Source organism: Neomonachus schauinslandi, chromosome 2 (assembly GCF_002201575.2).
Source record: "Neomonachus schauinslandi chromosome 2, ASM220157v2, whole genome shotgun sequence".
Classification (NCBI taxonomy): domain Eukaryota; kingdom Metazoa; phylum Chordata; class Mammalia; order Carnivora; family Phocidae; genus Neomonachus; species Neomonachus schauinslandi.
The window spans coordinates 39,037,458-39,044,222 of record NC_058404.1 but is presented as its reverse complement, the minus strand read 5'-3'; positions in this window follow the sequence as shown (position 1 = coordinate 39,044,222).

Below are 6,765 nucleotides of genomic sequence, written 5' to 3'. Positions count from 1 at the left end.
GTGAAATGAAGTAGCTTTATTTATCTGGATCATAAAAAGCTCAGTTGCATGAAAGAGATTCACTCTCTCTGCAAAACACTCTGAGGATGGCTCCTAGGATACCCCAGAAGTATAAAACAGACTGTACAGACAGAAGAACAGTGGAAACCAGAAGTTGTGTGCACCTGCTTCTGTCTCTTCTGTCTGAAGAAGAGTTAAGACAGTCAGATTTCATAAAGAGGGAAAGCAAGTGATCAAATCAGTCGGCCATGGAGGGATAATGACTTTGTGCATTGAATTGGCTGGGGCTTTTTAGACCTATTTTTGTGGAGGCTCACATGGAGCCTTTTCTCAGATAGACAGCATCCTTACCCTGTGATCATATTTAACTTTGTCTAATTTCATTTCTTTGGAGCAGTAAGGTTTATTCCATGGTGTTCTGGAGAGAGAGGGCTGGTCGAGGCACCCCGGTGGCTCAGATCTACCACCAACTGGTAGAGTACCTGAGGGTCCAGAGCAATGAAAGTGCCAAGCGTAGGCTAAACCAAGGGAAATCCAGGGCTTTTTCTAGTTCTATAATTCTGCAAATCCGATTAGCCTACCCTTGGATTTGGGAGTACAAGACTCCCTTCACCTCCACGGGACTCAGGTACAAGCATCTCAGTGCAGAGAGAGACTAGTATCTGTTCTCAAGAGGCAGTATGTTGTGTCTACCGCCTTTGTATTTTTTTTTTTAAGATTTTATTTTAGAGAGCAAGAGAGCGAGCATGAGCAGGGGGAGGCCACAGGGAGACGGAGAAGCCGGCTCGATACCGAGCAGGGAGCCCAATGCAGGGCTCGATCCCAGGACCCTGGGGTTAATGACCTGAGCCGAAGGCAGACACTTAACCCACTGAGCCACCGAGGCACCCCCCCCCGCCTTTGTGTTCTTGCACCCCTTTCTGCTTCGTCTGGTAACAGACCCCACACCCCAAGCCGCAGAGATAGACAGAGGACCCAGGCCCGGCCGGTCCCCAGAATCTACCTTAGGTAATGGACTGTAAGAATGTGAGCCGGAGCCATCCAGTCCGTGTCCCCCAGAGGCTAGAGCAGCCGTCCGAGGGGAGCTGTCACACAGAGAGAGGAGAGGAGAGATGGCAAGCACAGACCAGGGTGTGTTGCCCATCAGGCCCGCTGACTGCTCGCCTGGGCCAATCAACCTCCTCCTGTGCTCAAGGTGGCTCGGGGCGGCCACAGCTCGCCAGCACACGGCAGAGTCCCGGCCTTTCCATGGCATGCCGGCCGGCTGGCTAGCGCAAGCCCAACGTGCTGCCTTGTTAACGGCCTTTCTGTTCTCTCTGGACAGTCAGGTCTGGGCGCTCCCGTCTTCACCGGGCCGCCTTGCACCGCAGTTGCTCGGGCAAACTCTGGAGTCAGGCTGGATCGAATGCTGTCACTCACTAATTGTATGACGTCGGGCAAGTGACTGCCCCTCTGGGGGCTTCGGTTTTCTCGTCTGCAAACTGGGGACGATCTCACACCAACTTCACGGGATTAAATGCATGTGACGTGCCCAACCCTGGAAAGTGCTACGTAAGAGGTCGTACCTATTAACATTCTACACAGTGACCTCAGCCTCCTTTTACTAACCTTTAGAAAACAGTTTTTAAGATGATAGCCAGATCGAGGGAGCCAGGGGTGGCGAAATGTTTGACACCTGGCCGAGGAGGGGCAGGACCCCAGAGGCAGCCGTGCGTCACCCCATCAGCCAGCGGGGGCACAACGGGTCATACAGGATCACAGAGTGGCACGTTTACCAGTGGCAGAGTCACTCCGGGGTTTAAAACCCTGGGGAAAGAAAAATGCAGGTTCCTGGGTCCCAGGAGCAGCCTCCCTGCCCGCCCCCCCCCCAGGGCGTGCTGACCCCTGCTGTGGGGTCCAGAGCCTTCCAGGCATCTGCCGCAGCTGGGAGAGGTCAGAGTGTGGAGACACGGTCCCCTTTCAGCCTGAGTGGCATGCGGACATTCGTAAAAGATCGTATCTAACTTTGTGTCCAATTCCCAGCCGGATAGAACCACTTCAGATGTATTTTTGTTTACGGCTTCACCTTGAATTATTTATAGGAATTCAGTACTCAGGCCCCATTTCCTGTTTAGGACAAGCAGAGTGCTTAAAGGAATTGGTGCCAGTTAGCCTTTTCTGGCCCTGTGCTCCCTGCCCTGCCGACCCCCTGGACAGTCAACCCCCCCTCCGCGGCTGCCTGACTCCAGGGAGGCCCGAACAAAGTCACGGGGCCCCTGGGTTCCAGGTGCAGTGGGCCGAGGTAGCTAAACTTCCTTGCCCACCTTCCCTGCCCTCTACCCGCCTTTTTGCTCTGCACTCTTCATGAAGGTACTTCATAGGGAATCATAATTCGACTTATCGGGCCGCCTGGCTGGCTCAGTCAGTGGGGACGCGGCTCTTAATCCTGGAACCGTGAGTTCAAGCCCCATGTTGGGCATAAAGCTTAATTCAGGAAAATAAAATTGACTTATGTTTACGTAGCAATGTCTCGCCAATTATCATTTGACCCTCCAAAAACGCCTCCGAAAGTAGGCAGTGTCGGATTTCATTCCGGTTTTACAGATGAGGAAACTGGCTCCAGGAACTCAGGGTGCTTGACCTCTGGACCTATCAGTGCTGTTACAGGCCGTCAGGGCCTTTGGGCGGCCACGTTCCAGATGTGAGCCTGTTCCTCCCACTGTTTCCTGTTGCCTCTCTCAGCTGGAGAGTGGCTTCCCCAGCCTGGCCCCGTGGCAGCAGGCGGGAGGCCTGGCCACCACGGTGAGGCTTATGTCCAATGGGAGGTCACAGCTACAGGGACAACTTTAATTACTCTGGCATCTCTAGGGATGGAAAAAGAGTGATCTGTCCCAGGCTCCACAGGGTGGAGGCAGGTGGGAAGGGCGAAGCGCCACTGCTCCTGGGTGTTGAGGCCCTCCCCCTGACCAGGGGGCTGTGGTGGGTTCAGATGAGGGGTTGCCGGGGGTGCCCACCTAGGGGGTGGGAGCTGAGATGTGGGGGGTGGTCACAGGACTATTCCCATTAGTGAGGGAGACAAGCAGGAGAAAACGCAAGAGGCAGTCTCAGGAACATTCCGTGGAGACAAGAGCCCGCCACACGGCGCTGCCTCGAGGACGTGAAGAGCTCAGGGGTGGCGTGCGCGCCACCACAGCGGGATCCCTCTGGCCAGTGTGCCGGGAGAGCCTGTTTCTGATGTGGTGCGGGTTCTCCTGGTAGCAGGACAGACAAAAACATCAACAAACTGCATCGTCATCTGAGTTGCCTCCTATGGCAGGCTAATGCTGGGTAAAACACCTTCTCTGTCCCTCTCACAGGATGTCACTCGTACGAAGAACAGATGTGACAGTGTATATGGAAGAGCTTCGTAGAAGACCGGGCACTACGCAAAATCAGTTCTTAGCCGCAGCCACACGGCAGCTCAGCTGGCAGATTTTGGCAGGTAGTGGCTTCTCCTTGTTTGAAGTCTCCTTCCTCTCACTATCTTCGCTCCAGATAGGTACCATCCCTGGATATCAGAGCTGTGGTGTGGTGACACGGAGGGCCGCATGGTCAACGCCACCCTTCAGAAATAACTTCTACTTTCCTTCATGAGTCAGATTACCTTCCACTAGCCCAGCGACTACCTTCCTTCTCCTCTTCGTGTTGCCTGCCCCCAGAGCCTTGTGGTTCCTCGGGTCTCCTCTGCTCTTCGGCATCAGCCCTCCTTCTCCCTGAGCCCTTTGCCTTCGGCCAGCCTGGACACGGAGGCCCACTACGTGCTAGAAATTCTCACCCTAGAAAATCTTACTCTAAATCCAAGGTTCAGACCTCGGCACTCTCAACACTCTCTACCGAGAGGCTCACCTACTCCCTTGGTTTACAATATTGTTTCAGAGCAGTTGCTTTTCCGATCTGTAGCTATAACCTCTCCTATGCTGTTAACCCTTTGGGGAGTGTGTTTTTTTTTACAAGTTGGCATCATAGGGCACCTGGGTGGCTCAGTCGGTTAAGCATTGGACTCCTGATTTCGACCCAGGTCATGATCTCAGGGTTGTGAGATCGAGCCCCACATCGGGCTCCGTGCTCAGCGTCTGGAGTCTGCTCAGGATTCTTTCCTTCACCCTCTGCCCCTCTGCTCACCCGCTCGCTCGTGTGTTCTCTCTTTCTGTAAAATAAATAAATCTTAAAAAAAAATAAGTTGGCATCATAGTGTTTTCTAACCTGATGTATACATTCTTCACATTCCAAGGTGATTTCTATATTAGCCCAAACCCATGAAATAGTAACTTGGGAATGGATGGGTCTGCGGCCTTGACCTGTTACAGTTGTGATGGTCATTACACGTAAGTAAGTAGGGGCTCACGAAGCCTTTTTTTTTTTTTTTTTACGATTTATTTATTTTAGAGAGACAGAGAGAGCAAGGGTAGGGAGGAGGGGCAGAGGGAGAGGGAGAGAGAATCCCAAGCAGACTCCCTGCTGAGTGAAGAGCCTGACACCGGGCTCCATCCCACAACCCTGAGATCACAGACCTGAGATCATGACCTACGCCGAAACCAAGAGTCAGATGCCCAACTGACTGCACTACTTCGGCGCCCCCACAAAGTCTTTCTTTTAAATTGGAGGTCAGGTCAGAATATTCAGATCAACAGGAGCTTGTTCGGTGCTCAGATTCTGGCAACTTCCCTCTGTTTCTAATAAAAGCTGTGGACTGGGCCACCTCATCCCTGAACCAACACAGTGAGATAGGACAAGTGACATTTGGAATGTGTGTGATTAAAGGCATCAATCTAAAATCAAACAGGAAACCCTGTGCCCCATAGATAAAGGGAGGCTGGGGGCAATTTTTGATCTCAGATTTACTCAGATTGGTGCAAATCCATCACAGGGGGAAAAAAATGTACATTTCAGTCAGAATGAGCTCAAAAAGCATCTTGTAAAGTATGCATCATTTCCCTGAGGTGGAGTCTAGATACGCAGGGAGCTATGGAAAGCTACACCAGAACTTTATTCACTGGGCAAAAATGCTTGACTCAGGAAGAAGGCCACCGGAGCAGAGTCCTGTGATGGCACGGTGGGAAGGTGGGTCCAGTGTAAACAGTATGTTCCCGTCGCCCTGAACACATGCTGTTCCCCAGCTGGTGACCAGAACTGATGCAGAGCCTGCCCTGCGTAAGTGATCACACCTCCCTATCAGGGATGATCTCATCACAGAGGTGAGGAGGACTGGGCGGCTTTCTCCAAGGAGCCTGTCCCCGCCACACACGGCAAGGACCTCACACTTGGGGTCAGCCTGGGGGCAGAACGGATGGAGGGATCTGTGCCCATTTGGATTTGGTTATTGCTGCTGTTGTTGTTTTAGAACAAAAAGAAATGACAGGAAAGGCCGAAAGGAGACAAATCAAGGACTTCAAGGAGGCCACCGGATTTGGTAGCGCTAGGTTCAGTAGGACAAGGGCACACAGAGGAGACCAGCACTCCCGCACTGGCCCCCAACACTCACACTGCCACCTGGGGCAGCCACTTCTCAGTGTCCTCAAGCATAGAGGAAGGGATTAGAGTAGCTCAAGTCACCTCAGATTGAGCACAGACACCCTTAAAATCATAAGATGTTGACAGAATACTTAGAGCTATTGATTAAATAAGCTATGCCCAGATATAAGCAGATGGCAGTGGATGATTTCACAGACCAATTAATCTCTGCAAAATACGCCACAAAACTAGATTCTTATGTATACATAAATATAATATTAAGATAGAGTTTTATAATATCAGAAATGGTTGTATTGTGCATTTTCAAATAAATATTTTTTAATTAACAGACATTTTTTAGAGAAGTTTTAGATTTACAGAAAAATTGAGTAGGAAGTACAGAATTTTCCCATATACCCTCTCTTCCCTGACACAATCTCCTCCTTCATTAATTTGTGTTTAGTGTGGTAATTTCTTTTTTTTGAGAGAGAGAGAGAGAGGCGGTGGTGGGGGGCAGTGGGGGAAACAGAGGGAGAGGGAGAGAGAATCTTAAGCAGGCCCCACACCCAGCAGAGAGCCTGATGCAGGGCTCGATCTCACGACCCTGAGATCATGACCTGAGCTGAAACCAAGAGGCAGACGCTCAACCGACTGAGCCACCCGGGCGCCCCTGTAAAATGGCTTTTAAAAGAAAAAATATTATTAGCATTGGTTTTTTTCACAGGTATGACACTAATATCGCTTAGAAGACAGTACAGAGGGCGCCTGGGTGGCTCAGTCGGTTAAGCGACTGCCTTCGGCTCAGGTCATGATCCTGGAGTCCCGGGATCGAGTCCCGCGTCGGGCTCCCTGCTCGGCGGGGAGCCTGCTTCTCCCTCTGCCCCTCCCCCCTCTCATGTGCTCTCTCTCATTCTCGCTCTCTCAAATGAATAAATAAATCTTTAAAAAAAAATTTTTAAAAAGAAGACAGTACAGAACTGCAAAAAATATTGACAAAATGACTTATTAAATCACCAATTTTATATCACTTTCCTCAGTGTTTTCTTTCTTCTGTTATCCTACTTGACCAAATAATACTCCTGTGAGTTGATTGCTCTCAAGCTAAAGCACAGGGTAAACTGGCCCAGAGTCATCCACCTAATTTCAGAGAAAAAAGACAAACTTCCCGATTTAGAGCCGCGGGCTCTCTCCACCAGCCCCACCGCTCAGCAGGGAGCCGGTGCAATGGGACAGGTGTGTGTTTACCCCTCCAGAAGTTTGAAACTGGAGGTCACGTCTCAGAGGTCCAAGGGGTAG